Source organism: Bufo gargarizans, chromosome 1 (assembly GCF_014858855.1).
Source record: "Bufo gargarizans isolate SCDJY-AF-19 chromosome 1, ASM1485885v1, whole genome shotgun sequence".
NCBI lineage: Eukaryota > Metazoa > Chordata > Amphibia > Anura > Bufonidae > Bufo > Bufo gargarizans.
This window is the reverse complement of record NC_058080.1, coordinates 453,035,363-453,056,791: the sequence shown is the minus strand read 5'-3', so window position 1 is coordinate 453,056,791 and position 21,429 is coordinate 453,035,363. Positions and strand designations below refer to the sequence as shown.

The window sequence follows — 21,429 nt, the reverse complement described above, 5'->3', positions numbered from 1 at the left end:
ACGTGTAATCAGGAATAGATAGAAGTGAATGTGCCTGTGTAATAGGCTGATGCAAACAAGCGCTGATTAACTTTTTTTTGGCGCCCCTTGAAATAGTGCGCTGTGACAATGCGGCCCCCAGACCAAAAAGGTTGTGCCCCCCTGCTTACGAGGAAAGCGGTTCTCCTCCTGCCTGAGCCCCTGGGGTACCTCTGGTGTTGCTAGGCTGTCTACATCTCGGGTATCATGGAGAGGGAAGCATTTCCTACACATACACAGAATGGGAAGTAATGCCCCTTGCTGTAGGGCTGGTGGCAGCAGGTGAGTGGAAAGTACGGAGGAGGTGTGGTGCTGGCACCCTGGGCACGGGGGAAGTGGCAGCGCCGAGGAAAACTCCAGACAGCAGGATTAAAAATAAAACCAAGAAGGACTTGGGAGGAGGAGTTGGCAGAAGGATTGAGCGGGAGGGGAAGAGGCCATGATCCGGATAATGATCTCATGGCCCGGCTGCCATGGAGAGCTACAGCCCCTGCGAATGACGGCGCGTCTGCGGCGGTGACAAGCACATACGGGCTGGTCAAAAGGTGGCACTGACCAGTGACAAGGACAGCGCCCGCGCCTCCCCTCCTCCTGTGAGGGGGACAGGACTCCTCTCCCCGTCCTTCAGGAGGAGCCGGTCCGTCTCTGGCGTCCTCCGACCTCAGCCGGCTTCTTCTCCGTTTACCGCCAGCCTGCTGCGGTGCATTGCGGTTAACCCTTGGTGAGGCGGGTGACGGGCATTGCTTTGAAGTTTGCTTGTGATTCCTCGTTACCTGTGGTTTGTGTGTGCGCGGCCGTGAGGGGTGGAGGGCGGGTGGATGATGGGTGCTGTGGTCCTGGGTGCTGAAGGCTCGGCACATTGTCCCTGCACTACGCATTTCGCTGGCAGTGAAGTTTTCAGGGAGGAGACAATGAAGTTGGCAGATTGTTTCATTATCCTCATTATTCACCACACGGTAAGCAGAGGAGCCGGCCATGGAGTGTGCGGGAGTCGCTGGAGCTGAGCTGTCACACAGGGGACTGCTGCCTGCAGCCCCTCACTAGGTCCAGCCATCCATCTAACCTATCTGCCCATCTAATCTATCCATCTAATCCATGTCTGTCAATCTAATCTATACATGTAATCTATGTCTGTCCATCTAATTCATCTGCCCATCTAATCTATCCATCTAATCCATCCATCTAATCTATATGTCCATCTAATCTATATGTCCATCTAACCTATCCATGTAATCTATATGTCTGTCCATCTAACCTAGCTAATGTCTATCCATCTAATCTATCTACCCATCTAACCTATATCTCCATCTAATCTATATGTCCATCTAATCTACCCATGTAATCTATATGTCCATCTAATCTATCCATGTAATCTATATGTCCATATAATCTATCCATGTAATCTATATGTCCATATAATCTAGCCATGTAATCTATATGTCCATCTAACCTATCCATGTAATCTATATGTCTGTCCATCTAATCTATGTCTGTCCATCTAACCTAGCTAATGTCTATCCATCTAATCTATCTACCCATCTAACCTATATCTCCATCTAATCTATATGTCCATGTAATATATCCATCTAATCTATATGTCCATATTATCTATCCATTCAATCTATGTCTGTCCATCTAACCTAGCTAATGTCTATCCGTCTAATATATTCATCTAATCTATCTGTCCAACTCTATCTATCTATCTATCCATCTAATCAGGGGCGGATTGGCCATAGACCTTACAGGGAAATTTCCCGGATGGCCGATGCCCAGGGGGCTACCTGAGCCCTCCTCACAGCCGGCCAGTGGAAGTTTTGGGGGATGTATTTTGTGCTGCTGGCAGTATGTTGTGATGGACAGTGGTATTTGGCTCTGTTGGGGTGGTATAATGTGCCATAGTATGGTACTGCTGGTCCTGCCTTCCATCAGTTTGGACCCAACAACAAAACAGGGCCACTTTTAGTATTTTTTCCATGGCCACTAAGTTCCCAGTCCGTCCCTGCATCTAATCTATCTATCCATCTACTCTATCTGTCTAACCTATCTGTCCATCTGATCTATCTATATATCTAACCTATCTGTCCATCTGATCTATATATCTAACCTATCCATCTAATCTATATGTATCTAACCTATCCATCTAATCTATATGTATCTAACCTATCCATCTAATCTATCTATATATCTAACCTATCCATCTAATCTATCTATATATCTAACCTATCCATCTAATCTATCTATATATCTAACCTATCCATCTAATCTATCTATATATCTAACCTATCCATCTAATCTATATGTATCTAACCTATCCATCTAATCTATTTATATATCTAACCTATCCATCTAATCTATCTATATATCTAACCTATCCATCTAATCTATATGTATCTAACCTATCCATCTAATCTATTTATATATCTAACCTATCCATCTAATCTATCTATATATCTAACCTATCCATCTAATCTATCTACGGTATATATCTAACCTTTCCATCTAATCTATATGTATCTAACCTATCCATCTAATCTATCTATATATCTAACCTATCCATCTAATCTATATATATATATATATATATATATATATATATATATATATATATATATATATCTAACCTATCCATCTAATCTATATATATATCTAACCTATCCATCTAATCTATCTATATATCTAACCTATCCATCTAATCTATATGTATCTAACCTATCCATCTAATCTATATATATATATCTAACCTATCCATCTAATCTATATGTATCTAACCTATCCATCTAATCTATATATATATATCTAACCTATCCATCTAATCTATATGTATCTAACCTATCCATCTAATCTATATATATATATATATATATATATATATATATAACCTATCCATCTAATCTATATATATATATATATATATATATAACCTATCCATCTAATTTATCTATCTAAGGCTACTTTCACACTAGCTTTATTCTTTTCCGGCACTGAGTTCCGTCCTAGGGGCTCAATACCAGAAAACAACTGATCAGGCATATCCCCATGCATTCTGAATGGAGAGCAATCCGTTCAGGATGCATCAGGATGTTTTCAGTTCAGTCACCGAACGGCGTTTTGGACGGAGGAAATACCGCAGCATGTATTATCTTAGTCCAAAATTCCGGATCAGTTGCCGGAATGCCGGATCGTGCAATAAAAATACTGCAATGCCGGATCCGTCCTTCCGGTCTGCGCATGCGGTAAAAATGTAAAAAAAATATATAACAGATCAGTTTTTCCGGATGACATCCGGAGAAACGGATCCATTCTTGCAATGCATTTGTGAGACGGATCAACTTCAGGATCCGTCTACAAATGCTGTCCGTTTGCATGCAGATTGCCGGATCCGCAGGATCAATCTGCCGCAAGTGTGAAAGTACCCTAATCTATCCATCTAACCTATCTAATGTCTATTAATCTAATCTATATGTCCATCTAATATATCTGTCCATATAATCTATCCATCTAATTTATCTGTTCATCTAATCTATCTATCCATTTAATCTGTCTAGCCATCTAATATATCTGTCCATCTAACCTAACTAATGTCTAGCCATCTAATCTATATGTCAATCGAATCTATCTGCCCGTCTATCTGTCCATCTAATCTATCCATCTAATCTATTTATATCTATCTATCTATCTATCTAATCTATCTAATATCTATCCATCTAACCAATCTGTCCACCCAATATATCTATCTGTCCATCTAAGGCTACTTTCACACTTGCGTTCAGAGCGGATCCGTCTGGTCTCTGCACAGACGGATCCGCTCCTATAATGCAAACGATGGTATCCGTTCAGAACGGATCCGTCTGCATTATATTTCAGAAAGTAGTCTGATTGTTAGTCAGACTGATCCGTCCTGACTTTGCATTGAAAGTCAATGGGGGACGGATCCGTTTGAAATTGCACCATATTGTGTCAACGACAAACGGATCCGTCCCTATTGACTTACATTGTAAGTCTGGACGGATCCGTTTGGCTCTGCACGGCCAGGCGGACATGAAAACGCTGCAAGCAGCGTTCGGGTGTCCGCCTGCTGAGCGGAATGGAGGCGGAACGGAGCCAGACTGATGCATTCTGAGCGGATCCGCATCCACTCAGAATGCATTGGAGCTGTACCGATCCGTTCAGGGCCGCTTGTGAGAGCCTTCAAACGGAATTCACAAGCGGAACCCCAAACGCAAGTGTGAAAGTAGCCTAACCTATCTATCTGTCCAGTAAAATATATCTACAGTCAGGTCCATAAATATTGGGACACCGACACAATTCTAACATTTTTGGCTCTATACGCCACCACAATGGATTTGAAATGAAACGAACAAGATGTGCTTTAACTGCAGACTGTCAGCTTTAATTTGAGGGTATTTACATCCAAATCAGGTGAACGGTGTAAGAATTACAACAGTTTGCATATATGCCTCCCACTTGTTAAATGACCAAAAATAATGGGACAGAATAATAATCATAAATCAAACTTTCACTTTCTAATACTTGGTTGCAAATCATTTGCAGTCAATTACATCCTGAAGTCTGGAACACATAGACATCACCAGACGCTGGGTTTCATCCCTGGTGATGCTCTGCTAGGCCTCTACTGCAACTGTCTTCAGTTCCTGCTTGTTCTTGGGGCATTTTCCCTTCAGTTTTGTCTTCAGCAAGTGAAATTCATGCTCAACCGGATTCAGGTCAGGTGATTGACTTGGCCATTGCATAACATTCCACTTCTTTCTCTTAAAAAACTCTTTGGTTGCTTTTCCAGTATGCTTTGGGTCATTGTCCATCTGCACTGTGAAGCGCCATCCAATGAGTTCTGAAGCATTTGGCTGAATATGAGCATATAATATTGCCCGAAACACTTCAGAATTCATCCTGCTGCTTTTGTCAGCAGTCACATCATCAATAAATATAAGAGAACAAGTTCCATTGGCAGCCATACATGCCCACGCCATGACACTACCACCACCATGCTTCACTGAGGAGGTGGTATGCTTAGGATCATGAGCAGTTCCTTTCCTTCTCCATACTCTTCTCTTCCCATCACTCTGGTACAAGTTATCTTGGTCTCATCTGTCCATAGGATGTTGTTCCAGAACTGTGAAGGCTTTTTTAGTTGTCGTTTGGCAAACTCTAATCTGGCCTTCCTGTATTTGAGGCTCACCAATGGTTTACATCTTGTGGTGAACCCTCTGTATTCCCTCTGGAGAAGTCTTCTCTTGATTGTTGACTTTGACACACATACACCTACCTCCTGGAGAGTGTTCTTGATCTGGCCAACAGTTGTAAAGGGTGTTTTCTTCACCAGGGAAAGAATTCTTTGGTCATCCACCACAGTTGTTTTCTGTGGTCTTTTGGTGTTGCTGAGCTCATTCTTCTTTTTAAGAATGTTCCAAACAGTTGTTTTGGCCATGCCTAATGTTTTTGCTATTTCTCTGATGGGTTTGTTTTGTTTTTTCAGCCTCATGATGGCTTGCTTCACTAATAGCGACAGTCCTTTGGATCTCATCTTGAGAGTTGACAGCAACAGATTCCAAATGCAAATAGCGCACTTGTAATGAACTCTGGACCTTTTATCTGCTCATTGTAATTGGGATAATGAGGGAATAACACAAACCTGGCCATGGAACAGCTGAGAAGCCAATTGTCCCATTACTTTTGGTCCCTTAACAAGTGGGAGGCACATATGCAAACTGATGTAATTCTTACACCGTTCACCTGACATGGATGTAAATACCCTCAAAGCTGACAGTCTGCAGTTAAAGCACATCTTGTTCGTTTAATTTCAAATCCATTGTGGTGATGTATAGAGCCAAAAATGTTAGAATTGTGTCAGTGTCACAATATTTATGGACCTGGCTGTATCTATCTAATCTATCCATCTAAGCTATCTGTCCATCTAATCTATATTCCCATCTAATCTATCCATCTGTCCATCTAATCTATCTGTCCATCTAATCTATCTGTCCATCTAATCTATCTGTCCATCTAATCTATTTATTTATCTAATCTATCTATTTATCTAATCTATCTAATCTATCCATCTGATCGATCAATCCATCCAATCTATCTAATGTCTTTATCCATCCAATTTATCCATTTAGCATTTTTCAGACCGCACATGGCTGGCACTATAAGAGAAATGCCTATTCTTGTCCATGGCTGTGGTCAAGAATAGGACATGCTCTATCTTTTTTTGCGGGGCCGCGGAACAGAAGTGCAGATGCGGACAGCACATAGTGAAATGAATGGGTCCGCACCCATTCTGCAAAATTGCAGAACGAATGCGGATCCATTGATACGGACGTGTGAATGGACCCCTAGGCTGGGTTCACATCTGCGTCCCTAATTCGGGCAGTCTGTTTCATCAGGGGAACCATCATTGCAACCGGGACAAAAAATGCTACATGCAGGATTTTTTTGTCGGACCGAAAACTGCCACATACGCCGGTAAGTGGCCTGATCCTATTACAGTGAATGGGTATCCGGCTGTGCCAGATATAGTAAACTCCGGGAAACTCCGGCAGTCTGTTCCGGCGGAGACAAAACTACAGATGTTAACCTAGCCTAATCTGTGTAATATCTATCCATCTAATCTATCTGTCCATCTAATCTATCTGTCCATCTAATCTATCTGTCTAATATATCAATTTGTCCAGCTAATTTATCTAATATCTATCCATCTAATCTACCTGTCCATCTAAGGCTACTTTCACACTCACGTTTGGTGCGCATCCGTTCAGATAATACAAACGTCTGCATCCGTTCAGAACGGATCAGTATGTATTATCTTTAATCTATCTATCCAATATCTATCCAACTAATCTATCTAATATCTATCCATCTATCTATCTATCTCACTTATATACATCTAATCTATCCGATGTCTGTCTATCTATATCAGTGCTGGGGTCCACGGTAGGTTCTGGATATAACAAGTATCACATGATGACTGTCTCATTTTCATATTTTGCTCTTGTGTCTATTTGTTCTGTAGTTGTAAAATGGATTTTCTCTAGAGAATTATGTAGGTTTATGCTCGTGTTGTGGGTCTACCTTTCACTATGTGTGCACTAAACCCTTAAAGGGGTTTAGTGCACACATAGTGGTCATCAGTATCTAATCAGTGGGGGTCCGTCACCCAGGACCCCCGCCGATTAGCTGTTTGAAAAAGCAGCGGCACTTCTGTGAGCTCCACGGCCTTCTCTCTGCTTTTCCTAGGCCAATGATGATGTTCAGCGGTCAGATGACGTAGGAGCAGCTCAAGTGAATGAGGCTGAGCTGCAATACCAAGCACAGCCGCTATACAATGTACAGAGCACCACTGCCTTCTCAAAACAGCAAATCGGCTAGGGTCCCAGGTGTCAGACCCCCACCGATCAGATATTGAAGACCTATCCAGAGGATAGGTCATCAGTAAAAAAAAAAAAAAATGTATTGGAGAACCCTTTTTAGGCTACTTTCACAATGGCATTTTGGTTTCTGTTTCTGAGATCCGTCATGGGCTCTCACAAGCGGTCCAAAATGGATCAGTTTTGCCTTAATGCTTTCTGAATGGAAAAGGACCCGCTCAGAATGCATCAGTTTGCCTCTGTTCAGTCTCCATTCCGCTCTGCAGGCGGACACCAAACCGCTGCTTGCAGCGTTTTGCTGTCCGTCTGATGAAGCGGAGCCAAACGGTCCGTCCCCCATTGATTTTCAATGGTGTTCAAGACGGATCCGTCTTGGCTATAGAAGACATAATATAACTGGACCCGTTCATGACGGATGCATGTGGTTGTATTATTGTAACGGAAGCGTTTTTGCAGATTCATGACAGATCCACAAAAACGCTAATGTGAAAGTCGCCTAACTCTTCATCACGCCATATATTTTACTAACTATTTTCTGTATATTTGCTGTCTGTAGTCTGTTGTTCCCTGGCATCAGTCATTTCAGGCTGGGCTAAGGCGGACTGTGGTGGTTGATTGGTTGTACAGAAAATGTCTGTCCCTGACCTCTGTGTTATCTCGCTGAATGATATTAGCAGCCCAGGTTATAGCACATGGCTATAAGGCCATATTCAGACAGCTGATTTTCCAAATGGATTTTGTGTGTATTCCACACCAGAATCCTCTCTCAGTCCATTTCCCATTGCTCTCAATGAGAAATCCACGCTGTAGCTAAAATAGAGTTTTTTTTCTACATCTGGATTGATGTTCGGATCTCGCCATTGAAATCAGCGTGAGGCCCAAAAACCACATTACATATCAAATCTCACGCCAAAAACGGCTTCAAATAGAAAACCGCATAAAAAAAACTGAGTGGAAAATGTATGGAATGTTGATGCAGATTCCGCACCTACATTTTCAGCCTGCTTATACACAGGCATGGGTATCGCCACATGTTTACTGGAGATTTTAACTAGTGATTTTAACTAGTGATCAGTTATGCAATCCCCCCCCCCCCCCCCAAGCAACCCCCTCATCCCATGCATCCCCACTTCTGTGGTTACTGAAGACCAGGCCTGGAAGCCTCTCCGTCCATTTCCTACAGTGTCACTGTATACATCGTCACTGTATAATACTGTTGAGGCGGCCCTGACAATAAAATATTTTAGTCCTCATCCTGGGTGGGCCCTTTCTGAGTTCAGGGCCCCAAAGCAGCCGCTTCCCCTATAGCTCCGCCCCTGCTAGTGATGAGCAAATCAATTCATACAAATTGAATTCAGTCTTCCCCTGCCCCTTGATTGACAGGGCCAATAATCTCGCCTGGCCCTGTCAGTCTTGCACCTGCGCTGTTGCTCGGAGAAGCAGCACATGCGCAGAGGCTCTGCAGCTACCTGATAAGGTTCAATGATGCTGTGAGTTCGAGTCAGTTGACCTGCGGCAGGCTGTGACATTCATCACATGTGCCCATACTATGCTGGTCTGAAACTGGCCTTAGTGACGGTCCATATGGTATAAGGTATGTCATTCAGAAGAACTTTGTTAAAAAAGAAGTGATGTGTGCGCTGTGGCTTAGGCTAGTTTCACACTTGCGGCAAGGAACTCCAGCAGGCTGTTCCAGCGGGTGAACTGCCGGTCGGATCCGTACTGCCGCTAGTGCACGCGTGCCCCCGGACTACCGCTCCGGCCCCTTTGACTATAATGGGGGCGGGCCGGAGTTCCGGTGGCAGCACGGCAAACATGCCGAGAGGCTTCCGGCATAAAACTACGACATGTCGCTAGTGTGAAAGTACCCTTACTTGATGACATCACATTCTTGGTAAAATATTACAATCCATGAACAGTAGATTTTGCTTGACAGTCTGAAGAGACAGTCATGGGGGAAAACACTGGTCGGATTTTCACCTTTTAGGTTCTTTTTTTTCCTCTAAAGATAAGTGGCACCAGAGGAACCTGCCAACCATTTCAGTCCTGCCACTGCTGAAATAATGTGCACATTCAGCAGAGCCAAACCTGTTCATGAAGGAGCGGGCAGAGTGATAGCTGTCAAACCATCTGTCTACTGTGCCAGCTCATAGGTGGTATGGGACAAGATGGCAGCAGCCAGTATGGAGTGGGGGTGTCTAGTGGATGCAGGCTGGTAGCCACGTACATGCAGCTATAGCAGTGATGTCCTCCGGTGTACGGTGTATTACAGCGGTTCTACCATTCTGCTAATTGGTCACGTATGAAAGCGTGACCTTCCAGTGTCATGAAACATGGAAAGCTGTTCTCATTGTGTGAGAGTCACGTGTGCTCTGTATGGTTAGGGTAACTGAACTGCATACTTTTTCTAGAGCGTTCACACAAGGTATACAGATGGGATATGGCTGCCTATCGCCTGTATTCATCTGAGTAAATATATTTTCTTGAGACAATAGTGCTAATAGTTCTGGATCTGCCTGCCATTGGCATCTCTACTAATAACCATATACTTTCATTTCGCTTAGTAGCCCATACTTAGTAGTTGTTCTGTACTTATATACTTACATGTTGTGTACTGTATATATCTGTCCTACAAGTTATCCCCTATTCACTGAAGGTGGAGGCCAGAGGACTAGGATCCCAAGAGTGGGAGTCCCTTATTGCATGCACCCTGCTGCGCCATTCATTCTCTGTGGGACCGCCAGAGAGCAGAATACAGCACTCTGCTCTCAACGGCAATCCCATAGAGAATGAATGGAGCGGCAGGGCATATGCTTGACTCTCCTGCTCCATTCATAGGGGTACACGAGTCCCTGTTCTTGGTGGCGGTCCTGACGATAAGTTAGCTATCCTCTATCCAGTGGGCAGGAGATAACTTGTAGCTACTGGAATACCGCTTTAAAAATGAGATGTTTCCAGCTGTAAACCTGACATACGTGACAATAACACTTTTGGCATATTCCTGTACAATAGAAACCTATCAGTATTTTATACTATACGTGTGGTATACGATATAGGCCCATTCACAGTGGGGGCAGAGCCTTTCTTTGGAAGGTTCAGTTTCAAAATCGTATAATGTTGAATTTTTTGTAAGAAGCGGTACAACATGGCAGGTGCACTGTTCAATGGCACATTCAAATCTGCAGGTTCTGCTAGAAGCTTCTGTCGCAGATTCTGTCAAAAACACGGAACACAATAGTGCTATTTTGTCCAGTAAAATGATGGACCCCTTTAAAGTCAATGGCGCTGTTAGTGTCCAGTACCACCGTTATTTTCATTGTTCTGCTCTTATGATGGAACAGAATAGAAATAACAACTGGAGCCTAAGGCCCCTTGCAGACGAGCGTGTCCATATTTGCTCCAGATGCGTTGCGTCTGCGATCAGGGAAAATCGTGCGAGTAGGTACGCAATTGCAGTCAGTTTTAGGCTAGTTTCACACTAGCGTTCGGCTGTCCGCTCGTGGGCTCCGTTTGAAGGGGCACACGAGCGGACCCGAACGCTTCCGTCCAGCCCTGATGCAGTCTGAATGGATACGGATCCGCTCAGACTGCATCAGTCTGGCGGCGTTCAGCCTCCGCTCCGCTCAGCAGGCAGACACCTGAACGCTGCTTGCAGCGTTCGGGTGTCCGCCTGGCCGTGCGGAGGCGTGCGGATCCGTCCAGACTTACAATGTAAGTCAATGGGGACGGATCCGTTTGAAGATGCCACGATATGGCTCAATCTTCAAGCGGATCCGTCCCCCATTGACTTTCAATGTAAAAGTCTGGACGGATCCGCTCAGGCTAATTTCACACTTAGCTTTTTTTTGCTAATATAATGCAGACGGATCCGTTCTGAACGGAGTCTCCGTCTGCATTATTATGATCGAACGCTAGTGTGAAAGTAGCCTTAACTGCGATTGCGTTTTGATGTTCAGTTTTTATCACGCGGGTGCAATGCGTGGTACCCACAACCGAAACCGGACTTCTTCACTGAAGTTCGGGTTTGGGTTAGGTGTTCTGTATATTTTATTATTTTCCCTTATAGCATGGTTATAAGGGAAAATAATAGCATTCTGAATACAGAATGCTTAATAAAATGTGGCTTTAGGGGTTAATAAAAAAAAATTATTAACTCACCTCATCCTGTTGTTCGGCATCTTCTTCTTTCTTCTTCTTTCAGGACCTGCCAAAGGACCTTTGATGACTTAATCGCGTGCACCACGTGGTGAGTGCGGTGACATCAGTGCAGGTCCTGCTGAATGAAGATTGAAATTAAGTCATCAAAGGTCCTTTTGCAGCTCCTGAAAAAAGAAGAAAGAAGATTATGGCAGCTGCACGAACAACAGGATGAGGTTAGTTAATTTTTTTACATTTTTTAACCCCTAAAGCCACATTTTATTAAGCATTCTGTATTAAGAATACTATTATTTTCCCTTATAACCATGTTATAAGGCAAAATAATACAGTAAATTGACTTTTATCAATTTACTTACATCATCTCCTAGCAACCATGCGTGAAAATGGCACCGCATCCGCACTTGCTTGCGATTTTCACGCAGACCCATTCATTTTTATAGGGCCTGCGTTGCATGAAAAACGCAGAATATAGAACATGCTGCGATTCTCATGCAACACACAAGTGATGCGTGAAAATCACTGCTCATGTGCACAGCCCCATTGAATTGAATAGGTCCGGATTTAGTGCGGGTGCAATGCGTTCATCTCACGCATTGCACCCCCAGGGAATTCTCGCCCATGTAAAAGGGGCCTAAACCTGGGCAACGTATTGCAGAAGGAGACGCCCTTTACATATGTTTGCCCAGTTAAAACCTCCCAGTACGTGCTTGTATGGTTATGGCAGTCCGGGGGCACACGTGAACTAGCGGCAGGACAGATCCGACAGGGTGTTTACCCGCCGGAATGCAAATACAGTTGACATGGTGTATTAACAGAAGCCAGGATGTAGTTCCAGATTCAGTGCCCAATGCACCCCATATACTTATAATGGTTATGATAGTAAGAATAGCACTGCATGATGCTGTATCCTTACCATCAAAAGTGACAGAACTGCTGACGGTGGCTCTGGTGCTTTCCTTTTCGTCAGCACTCAACTTCTCCGCAGAAGATCTCAGAAGTTGGACCCCCGCTGATCATAAACACATGGCATATGTTAGTGCAGTGATGCCCAACCAGTGGCCCTCCAGCTGTTGTAAAACTACAACTCTCACCATGCCCTGTTGTAGGCTGATAGCTGTAGGCAGTCTGATCATGCTGGGAGTTGTAGTTTTGCAACAGCTGGAGGGCTGCAAGTTGGGCATCCCTGTGTTAGCGAATGTAAAATGTGACTATCTCTTTAAAGGGGATTTCCGTTACTCAGATATTGATGGGATAGGTCATTAGTATCAGATGGGTGGGGGTTCCGACATCCCAAACATTAACCGATCAGCTTTTCGGGCAGTCGCTTAAACTAGGAACTATATAATGGATGGGTACAGAAACACAAGATTCTGTCCACTGGGCAAAGGTAGTGCCAAAATGCTGAGCTGTAATACAACGGCACAGAAGCTACACAGCAGACGGAGGCTTCTGTTAGGGTACTTTCACACTAGCTTTTTTCTTTTCCGGCACTGAATTCTGTTCAAAGGGCTCAATGCCGGAAAAAAACTGATCAGTTTTATCCCCATTTTGACTGATCAGGACAGAGATAAAACCGCAGCATGCTACGGTTTTATCTCCGGTGAAAAAAACTGAAGACTTGCCTGAATGCTTTTTTTTTTTCATAGGAATGTATTAGTGCCGGATCCGGCATTCAAAATACCAGAAAGCCAGATGCGTCTTTCCGGTCTGCACACGCGCAGACGGAAAAAAAGGTGAAAAAAATAAAAGCCGGATCCGTTTTGCCGGATGGCACAGGCATTTTCTGACTGATCAGGCATTTTTAAGACTGATCAGGATCCGTTTTGCCAGACGGAACTGCTTGCCGGATTACTCTGCTGCAAGTGTGAAAGTAGCCTAAACCGTACAGTTTCAGGTGCCAGCATGGGGGTGTGGGGTGTCAGACCCCTACTAATCTGGTATTGATGACTTAATACATCCTGGTATTGAATAGAGACACTTTTTCTTAGCACACCACTACTGCACCAGAAAAAAATGCTGTAAAACTGTTATACAGGGAGTGCAGAATTATTAGGCAAGTTGTATTTTTGAGGAATAATTTTATTATTGAACAACAACCATGTTCTCAATGAACCCAAAAAACTCATTAATATCAAAGCTGAATATTTTTGGAAGTAGTTTTTAGTTTGTTTTTAGTTTTAGCTATTTTAGGGGGATATCTGTGTGTGCAGGTGACTATTACTGTGCATAATTATTAGGCAACTTAACAAAAAACAAATATATACCCATTTCAATTATTTATTTTTACCAGTGAAACCAATATAACATCTCAACATTCACAAATATACATTTCTGACACTCAAAAACAAAACAAAAACAAATCAGTGACCAATATAGCCACCTTTCTTTGCAAGGACACTCAAAAGCCTGCCATCCATGGATTCTGTCAGTGTTTTGATCTGTTCACCATCAACATTGCGTGCAGCAGCAACCACAGCCTCCCAGACACTGTTCAGAGAGGTGTACTGTTTTCCCTCCTTGTAAATCTCACATTTGATGATGGACCACAGGTTCTCAATGGGGTTCAGATCAGGTGAACAAGGAGGCCATGTCATTAGATTTTCTTCTTTTATACCCTTTCTTGCCAGCCACGCTGTGGAGTACTTGGACGCGTGTGATGGAGCATTGTCCTGCATGAAAATCATGTTTTTCTTGAAGGATGCAGACTTCTTCCTGTACCACTGCTTGAAGAAGGTGTCTTCCAGAAACTGGCAGTAGGACTGGGAGTTGAGCTTGACTCCATCCTTAACCCGAAAAGGCCCCACAAGCTCATCTTTGATGATACCAGCCCAAACCAGTACTCCACCTCCACCTTGCTGGCGTCTGAGTCGGACTGGAGCTCTCTGCCCTTTACCAATCCAGCCACGGGCCCATCCATCTGGCCCATCAAGACTCACTCTCATTTCATCAGTCCATAAAACCTTAGAAAAATCAGTCTTGAGATATTTCTTGGCCCAGTCTTGACGTTTCAGCTTGTGTGTCTTGTTCAGTGGTGGTCGTCTTTCAGCCTTTCTTACCTTGGCCATGTCTCTGAGTATTGCACACCTTGTGCTTTTGGGCACTCCAGTGATGTTGCAGCTCTGAAATATGGCCAAACTGGTGGCAAGTGGCATCTTGGCAGCTGCACGCTTGACTTTTCTCAGTTCATGGGCAGTTATTTTGCGCCTTGGTTTTTCCACACGCTTCTTGCGACCCTGTTGACTATTTTGAATGAAACACTTGATTGTTCGATGATCACGCTTCAGAAGCTTTGCAATTTTAAGAGTGCTGCATCCCTCTGCAAGATATCTCACTATTTTTGACTTTTCTGAGCCTGTCAAGTCCTTCTTTTGACCCATTTTGCCAAAGGAAAGGAAGTTGCCTAATAATTATGCACACCTGATATAGGGTGTTGATGTCATTAGACCACACCCCTTCTCATTACAGAGATGCACATCACCTAATATGCTTAATTGGTAGTAGGCTTTCGAGCCTATACAGCTTGGAGTAAGACAACATGCATAAAGAGGATGATGTGGTCAAAATACTCATTTGCCTAATAATTCTGCACGTAGTGTATATGCTGGAGCACATTTATCACAGTGTGGCGGATGTACTACTGGATATTCACAGAAAAATGTAAGAAATGCAAGTGATAGGGAATGCTGTGGTTTAAAAAAAAACTGCAGCATGAGCATGCCATTAATCCATTAAAGGGGTTGTACGTTTTCCTATATTGATGACCTATCCTCAGGATAGTTGACTTATTTTACTTCCTGGCGCCATCTCCCTGCTCCTTCTCCTGCAGACCTGTGAAGTGTCACTGAGCTCCCGTGATGTCAACATCCGGTCTGACATCGCTGCAGCCAATAACAGGCTGCGGAGGCGTCTGGATACCCTTTGTGACCATTTGTCATGATGCGAGAGGAGCCGGACACCGTGGCGGCCTGTGATTGGCTGCGGCGATGTCTAACTGGATTTTGATTTCCCCAGAGCCTGGCGGTGCATCGCAAGCCTGCAGGAGAAGGAGCTGGAAGTCGGCGTCTGAAAGCAGGTAAGTCGTCTTCTCCTTGCAGGTTCGGCAGAATGAGGGCGGTTTGCCAAAACCCCCCATGCTTGCACAGCCCCTTTAAGATCATTGTTGTATTTTTGTAGTTCCACTGACGTAGCTGTACAAGAATAGATTTTTGTTGGACTAGCTGTATTTTTAGTGTTAGCATTTTAGATTTCACACACATTAGCTTTTTAACAATTCAATTTTTTTGTTGGTGAATGAAAGAAATTACCACTTGGTAATAATGGTAACTTTGGGTTAGTGATTATGTATATGTTAAGCAGGGCTTAATAGGTGCTTGCTGATTGTAGACTTAGGAGTCCTTGTTTGGACAGTTTTCCATATCAACCCATGGTGATAGGGACCACTAATGGGCTGACAAAGAGAACCCCTTCCCTTCATTTATTTCATTAGGAGCTGTGGTTGATATTGACGGTGACATCCAAGGGGCTAAATAAGCAGGTTGGGTGTTATTTCCAATCCCGGAAGTTACAGCTGAATGTAAGTCTGTGAAGGTTCTCATTTATCCAGGTCATGTTATATCTGTAAAGAATAAATCAAGGCAACTGGACTTACTGTAGATTTCTTGAAAACGTTTCACTCGTTCTTCCATCAAGCTTATTCCCAGAGAATTCTTGTACAGTCACTGAGAATTGAGAAAGCTCGTTGGAAGAACGAGTGAAACGTTTTCAAGAAAGATACAGTAAGTCCAGTTGCCTTGATTTATTCCTTACAGATATAGCTAAATGTAAGTTACAGCCGACTCCCAGATCCTGTGCCTGCGCCATCTCTCTGCTGTATAGCACCGTGAGGAAACTGCCTTCTGCCTGTACCATATATATGTGGAGTGGGGAAGAGTTGAAAGCAACTAATTTACCACATTGTAACATCTGACCACAGCAGTTAAATATCTCATGCAACCAAAAATGCTGTGTGTGAACATATCACAGCTTCACATAGCTTTACTTTGGTCTGTGCAGAGAAACACAGAATGCTGCATTCTTGCCCATTTCTGCCCGAGACTCGTTTAGAGTTCACATCAGAAAATAGCAGAGGTACTGGATTTGACAAATAATTTATGCAAACGGAGCCAAACAGACCCCCATTGACTGTGGGAAGATTACGCTGTTAGAAATCGTGGTGCAGTGAATGCAGCTGAAAGTAAAAGCACGTTTTACCGCATTTTCCCCCGACTTGATTTCTAACAGTGCTATCTCCTGCTGATGTTGTGCCAATGCTGTAATTTTGGTCTTGTATGACCAGCTTTCAAACAAGACCAGTCCCATGTCTGTAGCAGTTACCAGTCAGGAGATATGAGCAGCAAAGACAGCCCTCTCCCTACCTTTCTGCCAGACAGTGCTTCTCCCACAGCCTGAGCTCAGCTCAGGGTATACTGTTAGGTGGTTGAACGGATAGTTTCCAGTCGTTGCCAACATTATCAGACTGTTTAGGGATACATCGTATTGACAAAAGGAATGGAAGTTGTCTAGGGGTCACTGAGTTTTAGTACATCTTCCGGTACGTCAGAGAGACATGTCAAAAGGTTTGATTGATAGCCGTCTGAGCACTGAATACCCTCCGATCACGCTCTCTCCTTGCTACTGGAGATGGGCTCAATGTACAGTACAGACCAAAAGTTTGGACACACCTTCTCATTCAAAGAGTTTTCTTTATTTTCATGACTATGAAAATTGTAGATTCACACTGAAGGCATCAAAACTATGAATTAACACATGTGGAATTATATACATAACAAAAAAGTGTGAAACAACTGAAAATATGTCATATTCTAGGTTCTTCAATGTAGCCACCTTTTGCTTTGATTACTGCTTTGCACACTCTTGGCATTCTCTTCAGGGGCGTAACTAGAAGTGACTGGGCCCCACAGAAAATATTTGTAAGGGGCCCCCCAGCGCGCTTCGCATCTCCCTCCTCCTGTGTAAACCCCACTCCTTTGGCACAGTGTAGCGGTATACTGTATATTGTGTGGAACAGTGCAGAGGTATACTGTATATTGTGGGGCACAGTGTAGCGGTATACTGTATATTTTGTGGCACAGTGTAGAGGTATACTGTATATTGTGGGGCACAGTGTAGAGGTATACTGTATATTGTGTGGCACAGTGTAGAGGTATACTGTATATTGTGTGGCACGGTGTAGAGGTATACTGTATATTGTGTGGCACGGTGTAGCGGTATACTGTATATTGTGTGGCACAGTGTAGAGGTATACTGTATATTGTGGAGCACAGTGTAGAGGTATACTGTATATTGTGTGGCACAGTGTAGAGGTATACTGTATATTGTGTGGCACAGTGTAGAGGTATACTGTATATTGTGTGGCACAGTGTAGAGGTATACTGTATATTGTGTGGCACAGTGTAGAGGTATGCTGTATATTGTGTGGCACAGTGTAGAGGTATGCTGTATATTGTGTGGAACAGTGTAGAGGTATACTGTATATTGTGTGGCACAGTGTAGAGGTATGCTGTATATTGTGTGGAACAGTGTAGAGGTATACTGTATATTGTGGAGCACAGTGTAGAGGTATACTGTATATTGTGGGGCACAGTGTAGAGGTATACTGTATATTGTGGGGCACAGTGTAGAGGTATACTGTATATTGTGGGGCACAGTGTAGAGGTATACTGTATATTGTGGGGCACAGTGTAGCGGTATACTGTATATTGTGTGGCACAGTGTAGAGGTATGCTGTATATTGTGTGGCACAGTGTAGAGGTATGCTGTATATTGTGGGGCACAGTGTAGAGGTATGCTGTATATTGTGTGGCACAGTGTAGAGGTATGCTGTATATTGTGTGGCACAGTGTAGAGGTATACTGTATATTGTGTGGCACAGTGTAGCGGTATACTGTATATTGTGTGGCACAGTGTAGCGGTATACTGTATATTGTGTGGCACAGTGTAGCGGTATACTGTATATTGTGTGGCACAGTGTAGAGGTATGCTGTATATTGTGGGGCACAGTGTAGAGGTATGCTGTATATTGTGTGGCACAGTGTAGAGGTATGCTGTATATTGTGTGGCACAGTGTAGAGGTATACTGTATATTGTGTGGCACAGTGTAGCGGTATACTGTATATTGTGTGGCACAGTGTAGAGGTATACTGTATATTGTGTGGCACAGTGTAGAGGTATACTGTATATTGTGTGGCACAGTGTAGCGGTATACTGTATATTGTGGGGCACAGTGTAGAGGTATACTGTGTCCCCCATAATGCCCCCCAATAATGTGCCAGTAAGTGTCCCCATAGATGCCCCCCCATCATGTGCCAGTATCAAGTGCCTCTCCCCCCCCCACATGTCCCAGTATCATAGTGCCATCTCCCCCCATGTGCCAGTATCAAGTGCCTCTCTCCTTCCCACCCCCCATGTGCCAGTACCATAGTGCCAAACCCCCCCATGTGTCAGTATCAAGTGCCTCTCTCTTCCCCCCCATGTCCCATTATCATAGTGCCATCTCCCCCCCAAAAAAGTGCCAGTATTAAGTGCCTCTCCCCCCCATGTGCCAGTATCATAGTGCCAACCCCCCCCCCCACATGCCAGTATCAAGTGCCTCTCTCCTCCCCCCCATGTCTCAGTATCATAGTGCCATCTCCCCCCCCCCCACAATAAAGTGCCAATATCAAGTGCCTCTCTCCCTCCCCATGTGCCAGTATCAGGTTCCTCTCCCCCCCCCCCCATGTGCCAGTATCAAGTGCCAACCCCCCCTCTCCCCTCCAAGTGCCAGTATCAGGTGCCTCCCCCCCCCATGTCCCAGTATCATAGTGCCATCTCCCCCCCCCACACAAAAAAAGTGCCAGTATCAAGTGCCTCTCTCCCCCCCCCCCCACCCCATATGCCAGTATCAGGTGCCAACCCCTCTCCCCCCATGTGCCAGTATCAGGTGCCTCTTCTCCCCCCATGTGCCAGTATCAGGTGCCAACCCCCCCTCCCCCCCCAGGTGCCAGTATCAGGTGCCACTCCCCCCCCAGGTGCCAGTATCAGGTGCCACTCTCCCCCCCCATATGCCAGTATCAGGTGCCACTCTCCCCCCCCTATGCCAGTATCAGGTGCCACTCTCCCTCCCCCCCATGCCAGTATCAGGTGCCAACCCCTCTCCCCCCCATGTGCCAGTATCAGGTGCCTCTTCCCCCCCCAGGTGCCAGTATCAGGTGCCAACCCCCCTCCCCCCATGTGCCAGTATCAGGTGCCACTGCCAGTATCAGGTGCCTCCCGCTCCCCCATGGCAGTAACAGTCGGGTATTAAAAAATAAATAATAAACACTTCTACTTACCTCCATGTCAGCCTCTTCCTGTGTCCCGCCTTGTATGTCCATATATGGAGTCAGTGCTTGTATTTCAGAAAATATTCTGCTGGGATTCGAACCCACGACCTTCTGCTTCAGAGGCAAAGCAGCTAACCACTAGACCATACCAGCTGCCTTGCTGCTGACTGAAAAAATATGAGACTTCTACTGTTATAGCTGGCTAAGTGTACATCTATACACATGACACTGCTAGATTGGAGGTTGTGGGTTCGAATCCCCGACCAGGAGACTTTAGCAGTAGGGCTGCAGCTAACGATTATTTGAATAATCGATTAGTTGCCGATTAATTTCTATGATTAATTGATTAATCGGCAAAAACGACAAAATTACAAAACAGAGGTTTATATGATCTTACTTGAAAAAATATGTTCAAAGGCCATATTAAAACAAATTGTGGACGACACTATTATGGGGGATCTGTGGACGACACTTATGGGGGATCTGTGGACGACACTATTATGGGGGATCTGTGGACGACACTATTATGGGGGATCTGTGGGTGGCGCAGTTATGGAGAGGGGGGATCTGTGGACGGCGTAGTTATGGAGAGGGGGATCTGTGGGCGGCGCAGTTATGGAGAGGGGGATCTGTGGGCGGCGCAGTTATGGAGAGGGGGATCTGTGGGCGGCGCAGTTATGGAGAGGGGGATCTGTGGGTGGCGCAGTTATGGACAGGGGGATCTGTGGGTGGCGCAGTTATGGAGAGGGGGATCTGTGGGTGGCGCAGTTATGGAGAGGGGGATCTGTGGGTGGCGCAGTTATGGAGAGGGGGATCTGTGGGTGGCGCAGTTATGGAGAGGGGGATCTGTGGACGACGTAGTTATGGAGAGGGGGATCTGTGGGTGGCGCAGTTATGGAGAGGGGGATCTGTGGACGACGTAGTTATGGAGAGGGGGATCTGTGGACGACTTAGTTATGGAGAGGGGGATCTGTGGACGGCGTAGTTATGGAGAGGGCGATCTGTGGACGGCGTAGTTATGGAGAGGGCGATCTGTGGGTGGCGCAGTTATGGAGAGGGCGATCTGTGGGCGGCGCAGTTATGGAGAGGGGGATCTGTGGATGGCGCTGTTATGGAGAGGGATCTGTGGGTGGCGCAGTTATGGAGAGGGGGATCTGTGGGTGGCGCTGTTATGGAGAGGGGGATATGTGCATAACAGTGCACAGATCCCTTTCCTCATAACAGTGCACAGATCCCCCTTCCCATAGCAGTGCCATACACAGACCCCCCCCCCCCTCCACCCCATAGCAGTGCTATACACAGACCCCCCCCCCTCCCCATAGCAGTGCCATAGACAGATCCTCCCCCCTCCCCATAGCAGTGCTATACACAGACCCCCCTCCCCATAGCAGTGCCATAGACAGATCCTCCCCCCTCCCCATAACAGCCCCGGCCCCGATGCTTATAAAGTCGGACTAATCACGTCTGCATCTTTATTTTACCTTTTTACAACGACGCTCCTGTAACAG

General features: G+C 44.9%; 1 protein-coding gene across 1 annotated transcript in view; it reads left to right on the top strand.

Annotated features, from left to right (window-relative positions):
* The first annotated feature begins 441 nt into the window (after positions 1-441).
* SMARCA2 (SWI/SNF related, matrix associated, actin dependent regulator of chromatin, subfamily a, member 2) overlaps positions 442-21,429 on the top strand; it is a 299,308-nt gene continuing 278,320 nt past the window's right edge. The window contains exon 1 of the mRNA XM_044272604.1: positions 442-739. The gene's annotated coding sequence lies outside the window, so the exon portion shown is untranslated. The remainder of the gene's footprint in view (positions 740-21,429) is intronic.